The 24,616-nt window shown below is 39.5% G+C and overlaps 1 long non-coding RNA gene across 3 annotated transcripts; it reads left to right on the top strand.

Moving 5' to 3' along the window:
• Positions 1 to 9,814: 9,814 nt before the first annotated feature.
• On the top strand, positions 9,815 to 19,061 carry LOC143305080 (uncharacterized). 3 transcript variants are annotated; one of them, XR_013061754.1, is made up of 3 exons: positions 9,815 to 10,874; positions 15,984 to 18,719; positions 18,880 to 19,061. It is a non-coding gene; the product is annotated as an uncharacterized LOC143305080 (long non-coding RNA). The 3 variants fall into 3 exon arrangements; XR_013061755.1 differs by lacking the exon at positions 9,815 to 10,874 and having other exon boundaries at positions 15,072 to 16,119; positions 16,433 to 18,719; XR_013061753.1 differs by lacking the exon at positions 9,815 to 10,874 and having other exon boundaries at positions 15,065 to 18,719.
• The last annotated feature ends 5,555 nt before the right edge of the window (positions 19,062 to 24,616 follow it).

The following is a 24,616-nucleotide window of genomic DNA, read 5'->3' as shown; positions in this document are numbered from 1 at the left end:
GGTGCCCTGGTTCGCCGCATCTGAAGCACAGGTGCCCCTTGTCCCCCTTGGCGGTGCAGGTCTTCCCCGTGTGTCCTATCCCAAGGCACCTGTAGCACTGCAATGGTCTCCGTTCGATGGCTTCGACCTTCGCCGTCGACCAGCCTATGGCGACCTTTCCAGCCTGGGCCAGTTTCCTCACTGCACTGGCAGGGCCTCGTATCCACACGGTGCCAAGTCCGTTCCGGGCGGGGCGGATTTCTCCCAGCCGGATGTCCTCCGGCTTGCAGCCGCTCTTCCTCGCCAGGGTGTTCTGGATTTCCGCCTTGGTGGCCGCTATGTCTATCAGGGACACCCTTGCCTCCGCGGCTCGGAAGGGTGTCTCCACGCGGACCTCGTTCGGGTCCAGAGCCCGCGTCAGCTGTGCTGCGAGCGCTGCGGTCTTCTCCCTTCCCTGGTCTTCGGGGACCTCTAAGATGACGCCTCCGGCGATGGTCTTCCGCATCCTCATCGTGTTGATGCCGAGCTCGGTCAGGGAGACACTGTCCTTGGCCGCAGACAGCACCTTCGCGTAGGATTGGCTCGATTTGTCCGTCAGGGTGATTGTTACCGCTGACGTTCGCGGTGCGCGCGGGAGGGGCCCCCTGCCTCCCCCTCTTCGTGCGTTCTCCAATCCACTCTCCGGAGTTTCCCTCTGTCTCTCCGCCCCTGTCTCGGGGATCAGCTTCGCCGGCTGCTTCTTTCCTGCCTCCTTCTTCTTTCCGCTTCTTTTCCTTTCAACCGTCTGCCATTCGATAACAGCTGTTCGGCCTCCCTTGGGCGCTGGGGCGTTTGGGGCTCCAGGCTCCATCCCTCTCGTGTTCGCGACAGGAGCGACCTCCTTTCCTTCTCCTTTTTCTATTCTCTGCAGTCGTTCCTCCAGTCGGTGCAGCAAGGATCTCATCTCCTCTGCATGGTGTTTGACTGCAGCGAGACGCGCCCTGTAGCTGCTCTCATCCGCGGTGGGGCGCGAGGCCGGCTCTTTTCGGAGTGCCTCTACCGCCGCCTCCAGTGTTGCTATGCGTCTTTGCGCTATAGCGAGTGCGTCGGTGACAGGATCCGTTCTCCTCACTATTTCGGTCACGCCCGCGGTGATGGTTCTCGCCGCCTCCTTCAGGGTTTTCACCTGCGTGCCCTTGTGGTTGCGGGTTGCCTCGGCAGCCTTGGCCACCTCAGCGGCCCGGCGAATCAGTTCGGCTCCTATGTCCGCCGTTGTGGCTGTTCTCATTTCTTCAGCCGGGTCCGCGGGGAGTTCGGGGGATTCGTTGGCCTTCTTTCTCTTCGCTCGGGGTGCTTCTCTGGCGGGGGTTTCCTCCTCCTCTGTTGTTTCCTCAGTCCATATTCCCTCCTTGTCCAGCGTGAAGCGGGAGGGTCCCTCCTTTGGCGGCATCGCCTTCGTCATGCTCCTGGTGCTGACGTGTGGCAGCTCCGCAGCCAGTTCCGTTTCCCTCCGTCCCCTAGCGTTTTCCTCTACCTCCTTCCCTTTCGCCATGGTTGCGTCTGTTTCCCCGTTGGGCGGGAAATGTCGCTCGGTCAGCACTTGCCACTCTGCCAGTCGCTGTCACTTTCAAGTGGCCCGCGCGACGCGCTTCGGCGCACGCGCCAATATGGCTGCGTCTGGGTAGTTTCTCGGGTAGCCCGTGTAGCGGCGCTGTTGTCACGCGTCCTAATATGGCTACTCCACCGTCCTAACCTCACACTTGGTTGGTTTTGCTTTAACTCCTTGTCCAAGCCAGACTTCCCGTAGCTACACCCGCTTTGCGTTCACAGGCACTAGTCCTCCACTCTGGTTACCTCCCTTGCCCAAGCTCTCCAGTTTTCCGGAGATTTCGATTACGCTCGCAGCTCCGTCCTCTCTACGTCTGCCTCCCATATATCCCCCCACTACTTTCCCCGAACGTTCGTAACCTAATGCGTTAACCACTGCGCTACCGTCGTCCGTTAGTTGTTTATGTCGAGTAGCGGTATTTGTGCTGTGTCGAGTGCCGCTAGAAATGTATCAATATTTTCGTTAATGAGTTCTAGATCTCTTTCGAGGAGAGTTCCGAATAGAGTTTTAGATTCTGAGCCTATGACGTTGAGCAGTCCGCGTTTTCTTCTATAATGTAATAACAATTTTAAGTTCATGCGTTAGGTTTTCGAGATTTCTATACTTGATTTTTAGATTATTTATCTCTGTTATGTAAGCATAAGGTGGTTTGCATTAACGGTTTATTAGCTCAATGTTGTAATCTATTGGTTTGATCGATTGGTTTGATCATTAAGGTCCACTATAAGAGTAATATTTACTTCTTCATTATACAGATAGCAATCGTCGTTTCTAAGAAAACGTTGGCATATCTTAGTGGTCTTACCACTAGATCGCTTTGAATGTATTCGAGAGTTAGAATTATCCATGTTATGGTCGCCTTCATGAAAAATAAGGTTTTAATCTGTTACCGTGGTTTCTTTGCGTTTAATCATTGCAATATTCAATAAGATAAGTAAGTGGATTGGACAAGAGAATTTCTGCCGGTCCTAGCCATTCGTAGTCTAGTTTGTTGGTTTTTTCGTCGTTATGTACCCATACTTTACCTTTTACTTGGAATATCGTTTGTGTTTTAATGACTATTCATATCTAATCTCTCCGATATTGCTTTTTGTTTGATTTAGTAATTTGTCTTGCTTTGACTATATAGGCGTTATATCGATTTTTCCAGAGGTTAAATAATTGTTCTTTAGTTAGAGTGGGGGTGTTTGATATTGAGGATGGCATGTTAGCTTGTCGTCCAAATGTCAGTTCGAAAGGGGTGTATCCGGTTGTTTCGTGTACAGAAGTATTATATCCTGTACATATTAGTTTTAGGTTTTCGTCCCAGTTGGTTTGTCGGTCGATCGTGCAAGTTCGAATAAGGTCCTTTTTCACATCATGTGTTCGTTTGAGGGATCCGTTAAATTGCGGGTGGAAAGAAGTAGCTTTTATGTGCCAAACCTTCAAAGCCTTTTCAAATGCATCTGTGGCGGATCGGTACCAACAGGACGCCGACAGGTCGAGGCATCAACGCGGCGCAACACATCTCGGGCGATCCGCGGGTACCAACCGCCAACACCAGAGGGCTACGACGACAACGAGTCTGTCTATCTCGCTAGCGGTCAAATATACGAGCGAATGATACAAATACCGCACCTAGCGAGACTCCCTCTACGTCTAAGGCAGGGACTACCGGGCATAGCCTTACTGACGAGTCCACCGGTAATACCCGGACGAAACGCACAACTCTCTTTTCATCCGCCACAATTGTTTATGGGAAAAACCATCTTTTTCGTTAGTCAAGTATTGGAGTTTTCCCATTAGCTAACTACCTGCTTTCCCCGTAATTAGTAAGGACGTATAACAACCTAAGGGCTGTTTCAAGGACCAAACAGATAACATAAAAATAATAAACTAAAAGTTTAAGGTTATGGTGGGTCCCTGGGCTAATTGAGGGTACGCGCTGAACACATCCGGCCTCTAATATGAATTGACGTTACATAAGCAAGGGAGCGAGTTTCTTATTGCGAAGTTCGTGTAACTTCTCGGTTACTTGCGAGTTTACATTTATATACTGCCACCTTTGCCTCGATATCGTGGAAAAGAATCTTGAACTTCTGCATCGAACCGCTGTCGAATAACCTGAAACAAAATTGTGACGTGAATAACGTTATGTGCAAGGTGTTGAGCGTAGAAGGAGAAAATTTCCCTCTTTTTTCACGTATAATATCCCTCTTAATATGTTCGCCCGAAGCAGATCTGATAAAAAGATCCTTTCAAATCTATTATTATATTCGATAGAGAAAATTGGTTCCGATATCAAGTTGCTTTCACGAATGGATATTGCTACATTGCAAGGGTAATCAGGCATGACAAATCTCAATCGCTGGATTATCATAAATGTTAAACGTAAACGTAATATTGATTGTGAATCTTCGATTAAGAAAGAAAGGATGTAAAACCTTCAGATTATTGAAGTTACCTTAACTGATATTGTTTTTACCATATAATCGTATTATATGTGTTACGTCGGGCGACCCTCTACCTAGACCAGGCCAGACACCGCGGGCCAGACGGGAACCAAATGTCCGCTGATCCTTACTGCGTACCCTCAATAGTCTCAAGGACCCATCATAAATCTCAGTAATTTGCTAGCTAAGGTCCTTCAGACCCAACAAATATCTTTTTCCTAAATCACTTTCTAAAGAGTATTGTCTACTACGGCTTGACGCGGGAAACGTAGTTTTTCTCACGTACGATGCTTCCCACTAGCAACTTTCTGTCGAGGGCGGATGTTAAAAACGCGTTCAATTCCCTGCGGTGGGAGGTTATGCTGAAAGAGGCAAAGCGTAGGAGTCTCCCCTCCAATTTGACGAGGGTTCTCGCGAACTACTTCAACCCTAGTGGACTTACCGTGAAACAAATTTTTGCGGGTGTTCCACAGGGCTCTGTGTAGGTCCGCTTCTGTGGGACGTAGTTCACGATGGCCTGTTGACCAGATTTGACAATCGAGTAAGTTTGAGAACTATTGCATTTGCGGACGACCTTGATTTGAATCTCGATATGAAGACGATACTAAAATGGTGTGAAGATTCGAGTCTCCAGATAGCAAAGGATAAAACTGAGATTATCTTATTGAGGAGAATGAGAGTCCCAAAGAATTTTAATATAACATTGACAGGAGAGGTGCCTAACACACGCGAAAAGGTTAAATACCTAGGCGTGGTGTTGGACTCCGAAAGGAAATATATTGACCACATCGAAGCAGTTTATACTATAGCGGACGCGATTTAGGAGCCATCAGAGGGCTCGTACCGAATGTGAGCGGCCCCTCTAACGTCTGTAGAAAGTTGTACTATCAGGTATGAGAGACGGTCGTGCTATATGCCTCCCTGGTCTGGATGGATGCGCTTAACAAGGTCAAGACACTAGGCAAACTCTGCAGGGCACGGAGGAGTGCCTTGATAAGTACCTCTACGGCCTACAGGACTGAACAGTTTACATTCCTTTGTTTTCGAGACGCCGCGCACACATACTTCCACACACTGATATTCACATACAAGTATCTCTACTACGCATTTAACCTAGTCCAGCACAGAAAATTATACATATCTCAACAATTCTTTTTGGCATTTATACGCTTTCAAGTTATGACAATAAAAGGGCTAGTGAAAATTGGCGAATAGCGGTACTGGAGATTCTGTTAGCGGTGATACGCGGTCAATGATGTGATAGGTTTTAGAAAGATACGATGCTCGTACTTAAATTTTTCTGGGAGAACTTCTGAGGAATAGAATGTTGATAGATTTAGTATTGGGTAATCTGATTATTGGTTTGTTCAGATTTTTGTACTGATATATTAGGTAAAATTTTTAATGACATTGATGCGTAGCGGCACATGAGTCATAGGACAAGGCGGATCGAGAGCGTCTCATATTGTTGTTATGCCTCGAGCAATCCTCCACAGACGATTTTAAGACTATATTTTTGTATTTATTCAATTCTACGGATATTTTCTAAACTCGCCATCAGAATTCGCACTAGAATAGAATTCTTTAAAATCTACATTAAATTATTCCATTCATAAAATATACAATGTGTAAAATGAATTTCATTACAATTGAAGATTCTTTGATACATAAAGCTTTAATCGATAATGCGTTCTGGAATGTCATCAGTGCCAATGGCGCCATGTTGGTTTCCCTTTGAATCGTATCTTTACTTTAATCATTGACTGTAATACGATTCCAATTTGAAGCAAACGCGAGTACATGGTAGGAAACTGTAAATGAATGCTTTCTGCTCCACTGTTTCATTAAGCATATGCGTTTTGAAATCGGAAATCGTAAATCGTAAATCCAATCGTATAATGCATAGTAAACTGCTTTAAATTGCCGGTTACGTGTATTACTATCGCACTGAGTCTCTGAAAATTAGTGGAATATTCGATGAATATCTAGAAATTTTGCTTTATTATTTTGAAAAAGATGAAAAAGGTAGGATTAAATACCAATGAAAATAAAAGTAGATATACTATATATTCGTTAATTCTATTATTCAAAGCGAAACTATTTGACAAACTTAATTAAAGGCTGTAAAGAATCATGTGTCGCAACCATGAAGTTTAGACGTTCATTGTTTCAGGAGTGTTTTAAGTGAAGTAAAGTAAGTCATCGATAGGATTATTTATTTAACAACAAAGTAGGCTAGCATTACTCACAGAATAGATTTTATAAATTTATTCTATAACACATAATGGTTAACATATGTGGTTCATTGTGTGTCGTCGCTTTAAATTCGGCGAATCTCGAGCAATTTGGCTGTAAAAGGGAAGATTAGAAATGTCAAGTTCGGATTAATTTTTAATACCGACTCTCTAATCGAACAAAATCAACTATCATAAAGAACGACATGCATGAATTTAGCAAATGCATACGAATTTTCATTTGGCATCAGAAGTACATAGAATAAAATTCATCTTAAATCTGATTAAAGTCTTACATCCTCTATTAACACGATACTCAGAGTGAGTAATTTTATCCGGATATTTGCAGGTTGCAAAGGAGTGTAGGGGATGTGCATCAACGAGGTAAAGCATCCTGAACAGACGGATGTACTCGTACAATGGGCACTCGAATGTTTTTCGAGTGATTCCTGAATAGGATCGCCCATCTCAAAGGGAAGAGCCTCGAGTGCACGACAATTTCACTAAAATTTGCACGAGGAGGTGTTAATATTTTTTTCTGTTACTTCAAGTAAAATTTGCCCGTTATAAATTATCGCACACAATAAATTGAATGAAATTTGATGTGCCGGATTAAAGCTAGCACATTTTTGATACTCGAACAACACAGGTTACTATCGAGTTTCGGATAATCGATAATTAGGCTATACTAAATACAGCGTAGTCAACTAAATGATAAATTTAACCACCACGATAGTGAGGCGATTTTTTAAACTTTTGATCACAGCCTAAGTTGTTCGATTCCTCGAAGAAAAAAAAAATTATTTCGCGGTTCGGAAATTGTAGTACAATTAATTTAGAAGTAAATCGAACATATACTTTGACTTGCTTAACTAAGTACCGATTAGTTATGAATAAACAATCAATACGAAGTTATTATAAATGTTAAAATAAGTTCAAAATGTTAAGTAATATTTGCCCGTATAGTCTTATTTTCAAGAAAATATAATTTGAACGTGTTTAATTGCGAACTACTTTGGTATACGCGTATGATATGATTTTTAAGTTTATTTGTCTCACAAAAACAAAACACCTTAAGTAAAAATGTTTTCCTACATCTTTGTATGTAGCAATTTCCACATGTAGCTTAAACTCCTGTTCAGTCCGGGAATTAGCCAATTTTAAGTATGCTTGTCAAATTTTGAAACTCGATTTTTCCGGGAACTGAACCTCAGATGGAGAAATGTTATATCAAGTTTTTTTCTTATTTTTCCACATAAAGCCACTCTTTGCCCGTGTACGTTGATTATAATAATTATATAATAATTATATACGTTGCGCTAGACAGACATCGAAATGGTTTTTTTGTATCAGACGTTGCATCCAACTGGAAACGGTGCTGGTACGTCCGAAACGTATCTACTTCTTCAGTGTGTAAGTGATGCACCTGATCATCTGCGAATGATTACCTAATGCAATTTCAACAAAAGATTTTTGTTGTGTCGTTAAAGCGATGATAAAACAACACTCTTCTCTTTTTTTTCTTTTTACTTTTGCCAAGACTAGGATCAAATACTTTGCTATATTTAAACTAAAACGAGGAATATGTAGCTCGTCATTTAAACGAGAATTGAGACAACGAACTCTTAAATAACGAAACTGCTCCATATTGTTTGATACTTATAGATACCTTATAGATACATCTTTTCACGCGGATTTGATAATGTCACAATGTTTTTCGACAACCTTAATAAAGAGTAAAATCGCCCTGAGTCAATCTATTTGTAATTTTTTAACTAAATCATATTCTGTTGAAAATAAGCACACGCTTTCGATTCAACGATGTTAATTAAGGATTAATATTAATTTTACAAATTTTTTACGAAAGATTAATAATTTAGATACATTTGTCTTCCCCAAAATGTCTTTTCAGCTAAGTGATGCCAGAAAGTCGAAGCTGCAGAAGTTCTCAAAAAGAAGAAGATATCACATTGAAATGACGGACAAGAGAAATTAAATTATTGGAAATTTTTTATGCATACGTATGTACATTATATCGAAACTGGCCACCATGATATTCCGTTCCAATTACTAAAAGGGTATGTATCCTTAAGCCATCCGAATGTGTCGATTTCGGTTACTCTCTGCACATCATATCGCACATCGCATAATAATAATCGTACATGAATAACCTTTCACTTTTAACCAAAAGTTTCCGTTAGATTTAATGAATGTTTGTACTGGGTATAGGATTTGTGAATGTTCCGATTTCACGTTACGATTTCATTCGTACATCCAGTCGACGCAATATATCTAAATGTATATATTTTTTTAAATATTTGCATACGTGCAATCTATCGTTTAATGATAATGAGCATCGACATGTGCTAGGTTAGGTTGACCTGAACATCGATACATTCAATGGTATACCAAACTAATGCTGTTTAACTGAATCGCTAAATCTGACGTACCTGCAGAAAATAAAATTTCTTCAATCTTCTACGTTCTTCGAAGATGTACTTATGGCCAAGATGTTGGCACGATTTCTTCTTTTACTGAGGGAATTTCTTTAATTATTACTTGCTGGTTTCGAATGTACAAATCTGCATTCATCGTAGCTCCTGGCTTTTCATTCTGTCATCTTTCTATCGTTTTTATGTTGCAGTCTAAAGCTATGCCCTATAATTGACAGACTTATTGCGATTGTTTACCAATCAAACATAAAAGTTTTCTATGCCTTTCGCTCAATCGATCCTTTTCTTTATGAATGCACGTTTTCCATAATAGTTTTCCGTCCAGTATATACTTGGTTGTTTCCTGCTACGGTATTTCATTGTCGTTTAATTCTACTGGGGAACATATAGGACGGGTAACATTGATTTTAGTTCTCCGTGTTCTTAACCAGAGCTCTATTTCGTAAAGATGATGTTGTAATTCTTTTGAGGCTTCGTGGAGCATTTCGAAGGTAGCTGTTGTACTATTTCGTATTGTCGGGAAGACTGGCGTGTATACGATATATATGATACTGATTGAATAGAATAAAGTAATAGAAAGTAACAGAAATCGAGTGGTTCATTGTGTTTTGCCCTAGAATAATCTGTCCGAGAGGTACAATTTTATGAGAGGATAACATGATTCTGATTAACACAGCAGTGTACCACACTGTGTTACAATGCAATTGCAATTATTACAATCCAGCAGATTGGGAAGTAACCTATTCTGACCATCGCGTCAGAGATAACAGTCACAAGCATTGTTTTTCGAAAGTGTTGGATTTCGCCTGGGGAGAAGTATTTGATCGAATGATTTCAGCCGCCCATCTGCTCGATCTGTCAATCTGTCGTTTTCTTGGTGACTTCTTTAGTTTGCTGGTAGTTGAAACACTTTTGAAAGATGCTCGGTAAACATTTCCGCTTTTTCTATCTCAATCCTTGCCTAGTTTCCAATTTCCATTTTTGTCGGAGGAACAGGTTTCATAAGCTGTCTTATCTTTTTCTGGATTTCCATGATGAATGATCTGTGGTTGTATTAGGTGCGAGATTTTTCAGGAATTCATTGAACGAATCGTTTCGACTTCTTTGTAGCAGGTGTTTCATTTTTTTTGTGTGCTTGGTTTAGTCTCGTTCTATCATACAAGTGTTTGGTTTCTTGCCATCTTCTTCTTTTTTGAATTAACAACTCTCTTATTTCGTTCAAGCGATGAAGGTTTCTTACTTTTCGACGATGGAGTGGGTTTCCACACAACTGCCTGTATTGCGTGGATAAAATGATCTACAGCTCCATCTATTTGTCCTTCCGCTTTTAGTGACATTTCTTTTTCTGTCCCGTCTTCTGGAATTAATCAAAAGTTTTTTAGCATTATAGGTAGCATTACATAACGTAGGTGGCTTTTTCTTATACGTAATGCTTTTATTCGTGATAGTTGCCGATATTGCTGTATGTTTTGATTCCAGGACTAAGTATGATTAGACAGAGAAACTTTCTTGATTTATCGCTTTTGTGACGAAGAAATCTAGTACATCAGATCTTTCGTGGGTAGGGCAATATGTAAGTTCTCCAGTTGCAAGGATTTGTACGTGCAGCCTTTGTGTCGCTTACAGTAGATTGCTTCCTTGCGCGTTTATTACCCTTGCTCTTCGATAAGAGTGTTTAGCTGCATTAAACAAGTTTAAGTACATTTTCATTGATATTTTACGACGACTTTCTACGACTACGTTTGTAGTTTGTAGGTAAGCCTCCATAAAAGATCGTAACACATTGCGTTTAATAATATCTTTTATCATTATGCGGAACCTACATGTACATTATCACTGAGGTAACTGGCAGAGTATACTTTGTATCTCGGTATTTTACAATAACTGCGGTTTGTAAAATGCGTTTTGGAAATTAGCAGTATATCTGGACGTCCAGGATATGTTGAAAGACCACCGACACTTCGTAACGTTATTATACTTATACTTTTATTATACTATATACTATACTATACTATACTATATTATACTATATTATATTATACTATACGTTATACTTTTAGAAGAGTGCTCAAAATTCAGCATTATTGGAAATGGCTTTACCTGCTTTGCTTGCCCACTAATGAGATTTTCCATTTCTGACATCGTTATGGCGACCTTTTCGTTGTTGTGTTTTCTGCCATTGTTCAAGGTTTGTTCCTTAGAATGCCTTTTTTCTGTTCTGATGGATGTTTGGTGATACTCGAGTAGAATAGATTCATTTCCTTTATATCTGGTGTACTATTGGGTCGGTATGTGTCATATGGTATATATTTGTCGGGTTAGCGCTAGGAATAGGGTTGTGGGCGTCAACTGAATCTTCACGGGGATTAGCCATTGATACGGTACAACACAGGTGTAATTTATTACAATAATGTTACAGCCTTGACAATTAATCACGGCGATTAGGCACTCGCGACGCTAGTGATGATGGTCTCAGGTTCGATAACGAATCCGCGGTTAACGGGATGATAGATGAACGTTCTCACAAAATCTAAGTCTGACTCTTTGTTGGTAAAACGTGAAATAATTGCTGATCGTAAAGACGTTACTCTTTAGTCGACGGGATCGCGAGAGAGAATGAATTTCCGTCCCGATGATGCCACAGAGGAAAACTATATGAGGCGTGTCTAAGGGCACGGGATCATCGGATTCGTCGAGGATAGCCTTCGTTCAGAAAGTAAGGGAAATTGACGTTGCTGCTAATTGGTCAATCTCTATATCGGTGGTTAGAAAAAGATGCTAGCCGCCCTCGAGGAAAAGTTGCTAGTGGGAGACGCCGTTCGTTGAAAAAAATAGGTCTCCCCTATTTTCCCGTAGTTGGGACAAAGACTGTTTGTCTGTTTGAAGGACTTTAGTTAACTAAATCCTAAGATTTATAACGGCCCGTGGCATCTGGTAACCATCATACCCGAAGAATAGGATCTGCATGTGGCGAGGCACGGGACAGAAACCGTTGGAATGTTTACTGTCGCACGCCGTCACAAATATTTCTTTTAAGGAGATCTATGGAGTTACTCCTGTAGGGGATCGAATAATGAGACTACCAATATGTGTACTCGTTAGTGTATTTAAAACAGATCTTGTCGCGAAACGATATGTATACAGTCGTTTAGTCACAGTTTATACTAAATCGCTTGCGATCACGTTCGTTTATTGTAATCGTCAGAAGAAGGTCAAAAGATACAAATTCGTCTTGTTTTACGGTTACATGTAGCGGCGCCATTGTTTTGCTCGGAGTTCATAACTCCTTACAATACCTGTGACCTAACGGTCTTGATACTCCGAAGCAAAACAACAACATGGTTTGAAGCAAATTCTAACTCTTGTGCCGCTACATCACCCCCTACCAGTGATAACGTTTTATTGCTTTTGCAGAGAAAGTCCCCGTGTGTAATCTTTTGTGATGCCTAGCCGAAACCTGCCTGTAGCCAATCAGGAAAACGGACTCTTCGGCCTGACCGTGTAACATACCTATTACTAGTGTTTCCTTCGTTGTTGCTATTCACGTCGCTTTCATTGCGAGCGTTCATTTGTTCTAGTGGAATAAGTATGTTACAGGTTTCGGCGGTTCTCGCGTCGAGATCCTCTGATACTACAAATGCTCGCTTAAGCCGGTCGACGGAAACCGTTATATCACGATTGTTAACCTTGATGGTGTACATTTTCTCGCCTCTTCGCATTACTCTAAACGGTCCATCGTAAGACGGCTGTAAAGGGCCTCTAATTGCGTCGTGTCGCAAGAATACATAGGGAGAGGACTCCACTTCGCGGAAAGTGAATACTTTCTTTTCCCTGTGTTACGTCACAGGCTGAGGCGGGACTTTCTCCATTTGTTTCTTAAGCAGGGTTGCAAATTCCGTGGTAGCTCGCTGCTTAGTTGGTAGAAAAAACTCTGCCGGTAAACGTATGCCGGTATCGCATATCATCTCGGCCGCCGTTGCGTTTAGGTCCTCTTTTGTCGCAGTTCTAATTCCTAACAGCACAATTGGCAGAATCTCGACCCAGTTGCTCGTGTCGTGGCACCTGATCGCCGCTTTAAGCTATCTATGCAGGCGTTCTACCATCCCATTAGACGCAGGATGTTAGGCCGATGTGCGCAGGTGCGTGACGCCGAGCAACCGGCACAGCTCTTCGAACAGGTTCCGTTTCCCGATTTCCATGTGCACGGTGAGGTGCAATTTCTCGCGCGTTCCCCGTACGTCGCATGATAAAAGCATAAGCCACCCTGCCGTGACGGGCTTCGGGATCGCGAACGGCGACGGTTTTTCGCGCAGGGGCATGGTCGCCGGCGGCCCCCGATGGTCAACGCGCTTACCTGCGTCTGTATCTGCGTTATTTGTTCCTTCAGCGCGTTGATGGCGCCATAGCATCGTTTACTCCGCCGCCGTACGTTGTTGGATTGCCTCCTGCCGTGGTTCGGTCTGTACTGACCGCAACAACCTGTCCTAGTTCCGGGTGTATTTCGTAGATGCTGTCAGGCGATCGCGGTCAGAGTTTCGGGCCTCTTATCCTGGACGGCGGCTAGGACGTGTTGCACGTGCACCGGGAGTCGGCCTTCCCAGAGAGTCCGGATAAGTTCGTCTGATATTGCCGGGGTGGCGAGGCTTTTCAGATCCCGGTAGAATTGAGAAGGCGTCCTGTCGCCTATTTGTTCACTCTCGACTATTTTGCGTAGGCGTTGGGCGTCTGACTCGCCCAGCCTTTTGATAAGTTCGTTTTTAAGGAACACGTACTGCCCGCTCTCCGGTGGATTGGCTACGATGTCGCGGATGAGTCGCACATACGGTTTGTCTATGTTCGCGATGGCGGCATTATATTTGGCCTCCTCACTCGTAATCCGAGCGTGTTTGAACTGTGCCTCTAGCACGTTAAACCACAGCTCTACATCATCCGCCCAGAACGGTGGTATGCGAAGCTGGGCGTTTACCGCGTCCATGTTACCGAGCTCGTTTTTGTCGGTACTCGTCATCTCGGAAGCTCTAATACTCGCGATTACTTTATCACTTCCAATCACGTCGCGGTCACCAATTTGTAGGGGATCGAATAATGAGACTACCAATATGTGTATTCGTTAGTGTATTTAAAACAGATCTTGTCGCGAAACGATATCTATACAGTCGTTTAGTCACAGTTTATACTAAATCGCTTGCGACCACGTTCGTTTATTTATAATCGTCAGAAGAAGGTCAAAAGATACAAATTCGTCTTGTTTTACGGCTACATGTAGCGGCGCCATTGTTTCGCCCGGAGTTCATAAATCCTTACAATACCTGTGACCTAACGGTCTTGATACTCCGAAGCAAAACAACAACATGTTTTGAAGCAAATTCTAACTCTTGTGCCGCTACACTCCATACCTTTGTTAGACAAAGCGTTCATCCCTTGACCGCGGCTACGTTTGGCGATTGACTGTCCCCAAGCTCATTATAACAAATCTCGGACCATTACAATCGGATTGAATAACTACAATTGTTTAATTACAGCTACAGTAGACTCTACATTACAATGTTGCGGGATTATCCAAAATTCCAAAGGCTCCGGTGTTCTTTCATCTTCGACATATTATTAGTATTAATTAGTTTGATTGAAAGTGGTTGCAAGTGGTTGCAGTGGTTTGCAAAATAAATTGAGCACCAGTAGCATAAATAAAGCTTAAGCAGCAAAAAGGATTTGTATTCATTATACTACATTATATTACAATAAAGTATATAGATTCCAAAAAATATTACACAATCAATACTAAAATTTTTAGTTTTAATTATAAAATAAAAGTAATAGATACCTTTTCTTTTAAAACGTTAAATATTTTAGTGAATATCTCTTATGTTTAATAACGTATTTTAAACAATTTCACATGTTACGCATTATTTTCTGTAAATAATTTATTCCTATTTTTTACCGTTCTTCCATTAAACAGTTTCTTAATTCGTCCGTAGAATTTAGTATTTTTTATGGAAAGAATATTAAAAATATTAAAACAGAGAATTGAATTCCAAGACCTTAAGAACTGTATTTACCAAGTAAAATAAAAAACATTCAATCGATATTTAATTTTTTTGGGATTAATATCTTCGTTATTCAATAGAATTTTGTATTTTCGTTTTCCTTTATCGTAAATAAAGTTTGTGATGGTATATAAATAATGTTTATAAAGGTAGGTGATAAATGCACCTATGTATGTATGTGCATTAGATGATATAAAACAATGTAATTTGAAAGCATACATACATACCTCGATTAGTAATTTATATTTTCGAATAGGAAGAAGCTTGCTATGATCTTTCGATATTGCGTTTGATAATGTAATTATACTGTATCATGGGGACGTAATATTAATTTAGTTATCGTTCTTATTGTTCGAGTTTCGTATTTACATTCGATATATTACGAAATATACTTAAATTACTTGAAAATATAAAATTGCAAAAAACCCTAGTTAAACTAGTTGAACCTAGGATTAAGTATAATTGTGAATATCGTTGATATTAATTTTTAAATCAACGATATCTGAGTTGTTGCAACCACCTTCGTAGACGCGTCTCCTCCTAACGAGGACAAACGTGAAGCGTTAGAAGTTCCCAGAAAGATTACGAAATTGCCCAGCTCGGAACTTCTGCAACTATATCGTTCTTAAATTACTTTTGAGATGCACAACACGTAGTCGGCTATTGAACGTGACAGAAAGCAAAAATCCTAGAGAAACCAATGATTATTGTAGCTAACACATGCCCTAAGATTTCTATTCAGAAGCAGCCTTCTTTCACGCTTTGCCAACAAAGATTTCACATATTTTCTTGCATGTTTTAAAACGCAACATATGTACATATAAATATTGAAATTTTGTTAAGAAAATTTTTTCTTATTATGTTATTATTAATGCCAGTCAATTTTTTTCAAAATCATTTTAGTATAAACGAAGCTACTTTTAGTTAAAAAAAATAAATTTTTAGACAAATTAAATACTTAAATACAATGATTAAACTTATATTATCTAAGCGAATCCTTTAATTTATGTCTCTGCAATAGCTAAATGTGTATTAGCTTCCATAGGCATTAGGCCACTTATAGAAAATAAAATAAATCTAAAAATTGTCAGCGACTTATTGAAACCTTCGTGATTATCTCATTTGAGTATTGACTTGTACAGTATTCGTATAGTCCATGTTATAATAAGAATTTCATAAATGCATTTGTTTTCATAAATTGATCCAATAATTTATCCAGTGATTATTGCTAAGTTCAAGTCTTAAAATTTTAGAGTCGTCAACACGCGCTGGCTTCTTGAAGACAAAATATCCCTTGCAGTGGCATTGGTATTACTTTATGTAAAAATCACAAGAGATGATAAACGTGATAAATCAATTTCTGTTGATTTTTTTGATTAAATGTTAAAGGTAATAGAGAAATAGATTTAAAAATAGTTGACAAACTTTGCAAAAAAGCAGATATTTCTAACATCATTCGATACTTTTAAAATGTTCAGAACTGTCGAAACAAGCATAAATTTAATCTAACAAGCAAATAAAAAGTATGTTATTTATTTTGAAATTGTTGTGCTCATAAGATTTTCCCTCAAGAAAAAGTAAAAAGTATGGCATACTTGCATTCAAAGATTTAATAGCTTTGATACAATGTTAAATTCCTATGTTAATAACGTGTAATTAGGAAGACAAACGATTTACAATGTTGACAAACTCTATTTTTCAGGCAAATATGTGTTTTAAAATTAAGATTTATGATACGGACATCGAAGATAGTGGACACCTATAAAGATTCGTTAAGGATCAATGTGTAAAAATCACTTTATGGATGCAGAAAATCTGGCTTCATATAACCTATCGGGATCTGGCGGCTACATTCTCGATATCGCTAAACGTGTCATGAACTATTGACACAGTCGCGCAATTCATCATATAATATGATAGCGTCATATAGCCATAAGTTAACACACCAGTTCTCATAGACACCTCTACACGTGTCGCTTTTTGCTCATTCTGCGATACAAGCAAATCTTTTTTATTGAGGCAAGTGGAATTTCCGTGAAAAGATTATCTCGAAGCAAGTTGTATGTTATTTATCATCAAACAATTATGATATAATACATAATTTTCTTAAATCGTTAGATTACACTTTTCTAAAAATAAATAAGATAGGGTTAGAAATCGCTGCTGTAAGTTTTGTAAATATACTGATATCCAAGTAAAATTTAACTTTGTTGTCGTTTAAAATTTTTGTTTATAAAAGTGAAAAACTTCCATTCTTACTTTTAAGGATATATGGACTAGTTTTTAAAGTTTGTAACAGAATGCTTCAAGAAGAGTAACGTACTTGGGAACATGAATAAATTGGTAGTTTCAGAACGATTCTGATGCAATTTTAATTGTAACGCAAAATTCTAACGAAGCGATAGAAAACGTGGTTTTTCCGTAATAGCTGCTAAGAGCAATTAAAAAGTAAGCAATCAAAAATCCTGTCTGTATTATGAACTGATATATCGAAATAGATATTAAATTAATTAAGCCAATTGAATTAACATTTTAGACAACTGACGCAAGAGTGCCTGCGTAGGTGCAGAATGTATACAGCCTTAGATCAATTGATGAGTCTACTTAATGCTTTACGACTTTACTGTATCACTTCCACCTATTATATGGCTGTACAGTCGCGAACAGATCTGCTCGTGTTCTGTTCACGAGTTGTTCGCCAGCTCCAGTGTAAACACAATGCTATTTTTGTGCATGATCAGTATACAGACAGCTCGCTGTCTGTTCTAGTCAAAGTAGACGTAGCATTGCTAAGGCTATGCAAGTATAAATTATCAAAAAGTATAATATCGTACAATTCATCTAATTATACGCGTTGTTGAGTTAATCCCTTGACGACGTAATAAAATGACGAAGAATTCAGGACGAACGACTTCAATTTGCTGTACTTACTACTATACTGATCAAAATTTACTGTATTTCTCGTAGTGGGTAGACAAAATTTATACTTTGAACATTTTATAAGGAATGAATGTTAGTTGTATTGCGAATGATGATATTCAAGTGTGACATTTATTTCTTACGAATCTAGAGGTCTCTATTACTAAAAGTGACCATTTATGTATACAAATTTCACATCAAAGTATTATATCTGAGGTGTCCGTGTTGTCTGTGATAATTGAGCTGCTGGCTGTAGATGTCGCCGATGGGGTACTGCTGATTTTCTTCCGTTTTTGATACGTAGAAGAAATATCGAACTCCGGTCGCCGGAATTTGAACCCGGGTCCCGAACATTCGTAACGTAAGGCGCTAACCACTGCGCTGCCGTCGTCCGACAGAAATTAGTGTCGAATGGCGGTATTTGTTGTCGAGTACCGCCACACATCAAAGTATACATCAAAAACACTTTCTTCTCAAATCGCTGGAGCGATTGCAATTAAACTGCGAGTACTTTATCGATAGTATTAAATAAATAGAGCGAACAGTTATCTTATTAATTTTTGTTTTACATTGTTATTTTTATCGATATAGAGAATTAATATGGAACGAAAGCGCGGGTAAACGGCGGGAGTAACTATGACCCTCTTAAGGCCTGTAAACAGCATGCCGCTGTTAAATGGTTGTGCTGTGGGCCCCTAGGAGTGTGATAGTTGCTCAGGGACAGGGAAGACTTCGGTCTCGTCTGCTCAAGTCGCACTCCTACCTCCCCGTGGTACCGCCGGTAACATGAACGCCGCGTCGGCGTGGGGAATGGTCCCCCGGACGCGGCGTCCATGGCTAAACGGAGTGCAGCGACGAAGGAGCGGAAGACTATATGAAATTAAATGAATAACGAATCGGCTTGCCAATCTAACGGTAATACCGCTTCTCGGCCCCGGAAGCGCTGTGGCGGATTTATTTGCTTCGGAGGGGACCATGGGTAATGAATTGGCGAGGCCCCCGGACATGATTCCTAAGATCATGGCGCCTTTGATGGGAGACAAGATTGCTTGTCCGATCTGTGAGAAAAGGCAAGTTCACCTTTGTTACGACCGTTCGCGGAGAGACGCGGTCGCTAGGAGAACGCGCCAGCGAGAGGCGTAAATTCTCGCTACGATTATGTTAATCGACGCCGCGAAATAGTCGTTCCCCTGATTCTTTGCTATATTAATATAGTATTATTTGTTATAGATCCAGATCACCGACCTCGGCCAGGGCTATCAAAATTCGCCTTTGTCATGGCCAATAACCAATATAATATTAACTACGATAGAAACTGTCATTGTTAATTTAACACTAGCTATCGCCGCTATAATACGAATGGCCTGTATACACATTAAATAAACTATAATAAATAACTTATTATTTTTAAATACACCTTCTCTTATTTATCTATACTTTCCTTTGTCTTACGATCTACGTCCACCTTGACCTACGCATTGTCACGTAAAATTCGTGATAAAAAAAGGAGGAGCTGAGCAATGGCTTAACTTGACTGTCCTTGAAATAAAGTAAAACCCCAGCGAAGACGTAAAATATTTATTGCGGGTAGGCGCAACCGCGGCTTCGACCTTTTTGCAATCCACTAGCGATAAAAAGTTCGCGTACAAGGTAAATAGCGGACAAAAGAACGATATAGAGCATAGAGTGTAGAGTATAGCAGCGTCGCAGAAAAAGAAAAATCAACAGCTTGGTCGGTCATTGCGCAGCAACAGATCAAGCAACGATAGAAATGATCATGGAAGTGCGTTTCTGATTCCCGGTCTCGACAATCGCACCGTTCACTCGACGATTGACCATAAATTGTTTCGCATTTTCTAGCGAACGGACACTTGAAACTACGTGCTTGTGGTACATTCGATAGCCAGGACAGAGGGATCATTCGTGAGCCTGTTTTCGTCCTGCGAGATGAGAAAATTATTAGAAATTCCCTGATGCAATTGTACGCGGTTTTATGCAACTTTGATTCTACGCGTGAACGATATTTAGCACAGAGGAGAAGGGTTAACATTTGCGCACTAATAGGTTCCCACGTAGCTAAAATGAAGCAAAAGTTGCGCGAAATTAACGGATGACAATTGAGAAATTTCTTGGATGATCTACGTTTATTACGGAATGGTTGGCTGCGAGAACCGATATCTAGTAGCATCTAAGTTGTGTGAGAGAGTTTCACGATAAAGGTACAGATCTCTGCCGATACTCTCTATCTGACTATCGTAGCAAATCTGCGTACTTTTGCAAGGTTCTCCAAATTAATACAAATTTTTAACTACCGTAAAATCGAGATATTATACTGTTAGGGAAGTGATACATTTACACTGTACATGAGAGTGTGTGTGTAAGGGTTAGAGGGCGTCAAGGACTCAGTGGAGACAAAAGACTGTTGCCAGATGTTAGAAGAATCTAGGCTAGTCGGTTGGCAACCAGCGTGCGTGCAAGACGTTCTTAGAGAGGAATATAGGTGTATAACTGTTGTATGGAAATATAGCCAATAATTTGTATTCCCAAATCCTCGAATTTCCTTAACATGGTAGCAGAGCGTGGTTACTGGTTTTGCAAGATATTTAGTGCGTGGTTACGATCTTGCGAGTGAGTTTTCAGTAAAGAAAAAAAACTTTCAGAAAAAAAATATACTTCGAGCACGTAGGAACGCTTGAGTAAGAAAAGAAAAAAAAGGAATCAATTAAAATGGAGAGATCGGAAATCATGATACCTATATTCGATGGTGAGGATTATGGAATGTGGAAGCAAAGAATCACGATGTTTCTCAAATATAAGGAATGCGAGGTTGTTACAACTAGAATGATGAACGAAAGAGACGATGAAGACTGGGACAAAAAGGATTTGAAGGCGATTAATATAATTTATAGTGCAATATCGAACAGACAATTGGAGTATGTTAGGGAAGGAAAAACGGCGTATGATATAATAAAAAGGTTCGATGAAATGTACTTGAAAGAGTCGACGGCACTGCAGATCGTATGCAGAAGGAGATTGGAAAACATAAGACTGGAGAGCTACAGTGATTCAGCATCATTCTTTAACGATTTTGAGAAATTAATCAATGAATTAAAAAGTGCGGGCGCACAAGTAAGTGAGAGGGAAAAGCTGAATTACATGCTGAATACGTTACCCGAAGAATACAGCTACATGGCGGACATAATAGACGCATTGAAAGAAGAGGATCAAACGGTAGCGTATGTAAAAAATAAAATAGAGGTAGCAGAGAAGAAAAATAAATCCAATCGAGGAGAAAGGCAAACCAACGCCTTTTCTGCAAAAAAGGAAGGATGCTTCAGATGTGGAAGATTAGGACACTTTGCGAGAGAGTGTTAAAATGGCGTCCAAGCGGGAAGCAGTAACGGCTATTGGCATGGGCCAACACGTGGTCGAAACAGAGGAAGAGGGAACAAAGGCAATACGAGCAGAGGACGTGGAAACTTTCATCGTCAATCAACAACCGGCACGGGCGAGCATGGAAACTCAAGAGCAGGCATATGGATAGCAACGGCGCACGCAGCAAACAGCAGTGAGACGAATGAGATAAGTAAGAACGAAATAGTGTGGCTATTAGATAGCGGTTGTACTGATCACATAATTAATGATATAAATTATTTCGATAAATCTATCGACCTAAAAGAACCGGTAAATATATATTTAGGCGATAATAGACCGATAAAAGCGACAAAAGTTGGGAATGTTATAAGTTATTTCGAAGCATTCGGAAAACAAAATGAAATAAATATGAGGAAAGTATTTTACGCGAAAGAAATGTCCGCAAATTTGATTAGTTTAGGTAAACTAACAGACAATAAGAATACGGTTATTTCCAAAGGAAATATTGCGAAAATAATAGATGAGGATAATAAACTTACAGCTGTAGCGTTCAAAGAAAATGGGACATATAGAATAAAAAGTATATTGAAAGGGAAGAAGCACTTAGTAAACAGCGCCGAACGTAGTGGTATGAGTAAAAAGGAAAGATGGCATAGGATGCTAGGACACGTAAATTTTAAATATTTAGAGATTTTGGGTAAAGAGCAGCTAGTAACTGGCATACCGAATGAATTTGAAAAGGAACTTTTGAAATGTAGGGTGTGTATAGAAAGCAAAATGCATAACTTACCTTTCAAAAATAATCGAACTAAGGCTAGGGAAATAATGGAAATTATTCATACGGACGTATGTGGTCCCTTTAAGACCACCGGATTCAACGGAGAAAAATATTTCATTTCATTTATCGATGATTATAGTAAAATAGCTAGGATCTATTGTATAAAATCAAAAGATGAGGTCTTTGATTCTTTCGTACAGTTCGTAAATGAAGCCGAAAATTTAACGGGCAAGAGGTTAAAAATATTAAGATGCGATAATGGTAAAGAATATTTAAATAATCGAATTTATAAATTTGCTAGGGATAAAGGTATAAGAATAAATAATTGCCCAACATACGTACATGAATTAAACGGGACAGCGGAAAGGTATAATAGAACAGTGATGGACATGGCGCGTTGCTTGTTAGCGGAAGCGAAAGTACATAAAAGGTACTGGCCGGAAATAGTTTGTACAGTGGCATACTTGAAAAATCGAATATTAGCGAATACTATAGAAAGAAAGACACCTTTTGAAATATTCTTCGGGAGAAAACCAAGTGTTAAAAATCTACATCTATATGGAAGTAAAGTTTTTGTAAGAAGGCCAGAACAAAAAAGAGTTTCCAAATGGGACAAGAAGGCAGATATGGGAATTCTATTAGGATATAGTGAAGTAGGATACAGAGTCTTATTAGGTGGGAAAATAACAATAGCTAGACATGTAGAGGTCATAGAGACAGACACTAAATGTATCGGTTTTGAGGAAAATTCATTAGAGGCAGATAGAAATGATAGCGAAGATAACTATTCATTGGATGGTATGGATAAGGAAGAGTTAGAAGGTAGGAAAGATGAAAATAATAGTAGTATTGAAAGCTCAAACACTCCTAGGAGATCTACACGTATTAAGAAAACTCCAGTAAGGTATCCAGAAAAGGAAAATATTTGCGAGATTCATGCAAATTATTGTAAAGTAGATATCCCTCGTACATTTGAGGAGGCGATTTGTTGCGAAAATAATGAAGTTTGGAAACAGGCTATGGATAAGGAAATAGAATGTCTCTATAAGAATAAAACTTGGAAATTGGTAGAAAGGGTAAAAGGCAAAGAAGTATTAGATGTAAAATGGGTTTACACGAAAAAATCAGAGGACAGGTATAAGGCTAGATTAGTGGTAAGGGGATTTCAACAAAGAAACGTAGCCGATGACATATATTCTCCAGCGGCGAGTAATCAGACCTTTAAGATATTGCTATCATATTGTTGTCAAAATGGATTAATAATTGAGCAAATGGATGTAGAAACTGCCTTTTTAAATGGTGAAGTAACCTCGGAGGTATATGTAAATCAACCAAAGGGATATGCGGACGGAACGAATAGAGTTTGTAAATTATCGAAAGCGCTTTATGGGTTAAAAGAAAGTCCGAGGGACTGGTATGAGTGTTTTGATAAGTATGTGACGAGATTAGGTTTTAAAAAGAACAATATAGAGCTGTGCCTATATACTTATGGAGAGGGAGAAAATGTTGTTTATTTGTTAATATACGTAGACGATTTGTTGATTTGTAGTAAAAACAAAGGGAAGATACAAAGTGTAAAAAAAAATTATTAACTGATAAATTTGAAATGAAAGATTTAGGTGAAGTAAAAGAATATCTTGGAATAAATATAGAGTATGATTATTTAAAAAATGAAATGAGATTAAGCCAAAAGAAATACATAGAATAATTAGCAAACAAATATAAATTACATAACAGCAAATTGTACTGTACACCTATGGAGACCAACTTAAAAATTGAAAAAGCTGAGATAAATAGAGAGGACATTGGATACAAGAATTTAATTGGCGCATTGCTGTATATTAGTGTAAATACCAGACCCGATATAAGTTATAGTGTGAATTATCTGAGTAGATTTCAAGATTGTTGTAACGAGACACATTTTAAATATGCCTTGCGAACATTGAAATATTTGTACCGGACTAGAGATTTAGGGCTACATTATAAAAGAAATGAAAAATGCGAAACGATAGATTGTTATGTGGACGCTGATTGGGCAGGAGATCATATAGATAGGAAATCGACTTCTGGGTATGTAATTAGATTGTATGGAAATGTAATTGGATGGAAGTCTAAAAAACAAAGGTGTGTGACAAAAGCCTCGACGTATGCAGAGTATGTAGCTCTATCGGAAGCGGTGAGCGAAGTAATGACTATCAGAGAACTAATGAAAATCTTCGATGTAAATGTAGACGATAACCCTGTAAAAATCTATGAGGATAACTCTGGAGTAATGAGTATAGCAAAATACGGAACTTTTACAAAAAATTCTAAACACATCGAAGTTCATTACCACTACGTTCACGAGTACGTAAAGGAAAATAAGATAAACATAATAAAAGTAAGTACAGAAGAAAACACTGCGGATATTTTTACGAAGGCACTGTGTAGAGAGAAATTTGAAAGGTTTAGGTCATGGATGAATGTAAAATAAGAGAAATATAAAGAAAGCGATAAATGTTAAATATTTTGTTAATTCGACAAGTATGTAAATAAAATTAAGTGTACAGTATAAATGTAAGGAGGCGTGTTAGGGAAGTGATACATTTACACTGTACATGAGAGTGTGTGTGTAAGGGTTAGAGGGCGTCAAGGACTCAGTGGAGACAAAAGACTGTTGCCAGATGTTAGAAGAATCTAGGCTAGTCGGTTGGCAACCAGCGTGCGTGCAAGACGTTCTTAGAGAGGAATATAGGTGTATAACTGTTGTATGGAAATATAGCCAATAATTTGTATTCCCAAATCCTCGAATTTCCTTAACATATACGTCGTAAA

Source organism: Bombus vancouverensis, unplaced genomic scaffold (assembly GCF_051014615.1).
Source record: "Bombus vancouverensis nearcticus unplaced genomic scaffold, iyBomVanc1_principal scaffold0080, whole genome shotgun sequence".
Classification (NCBI taxonomy): Eukaryota; Metazoa; Arthropoda; class Insecta; order Hymenoptera; family Apidae; genus Bombus; species Bombus vancouverensis.
This window is presented reverse-complemented; position numbering and strand designations above follow the sequence as displayed.